Below are 484 nucleotides of genomic sequence, written 5' to 3' on the forward strand. Positions count from 1 at the left end.
GGTCCTACACCACATAATACTATGGGTGATTTAAAATATTATGTGATATTTATTGATGATTTTTCTTGTTATACATGGATCTATTTGATGCGTAATAGGTCTGAATTGTCCTCAATTTATACTCGGTTTGCTAATATGATTCAGACTCAATTTTCCTCCAAAATTAAATTCTTGCGCACTGATAATGGCATGGAATACAAAGACACAAAATTCATAGAGTTTCTAGCACAAGAGGGCACAATTACAAAGATCTTGTCTTGGAACTTCTCAACAAAATGGTCGGGAAGAACGAAAACATAGACACATTCTTAATGTTGTTCGGGCCCTTCTCATCTTGTCTTCTTGTCCCGATAATTTTTGGGGAGAAGCAACTTTCACCGTTGTTTATACTATCAATTGCATTCCTTCTTCTGTCATAGGTAACATCTCTCCTTTTGAACGTCTTTTTAATCGAGCACCGAATTATCAAACTCTCAAAGTTTTT

This window comes from Impatiens glandulifera, chromosome 3 (assembly GCF_907164915.1).
Source record: "Impatiens glandulifera chromosome 3, dImpGla2.1, whole genome shotgun sequence".
Classification (NCBI taxonomy): Eukaryota; Viridiplantae; Streptophyta; class Magnoliopsida; order Ericales; family Balsaminaceae; genus Impatiens; species Impatiens glandulifera.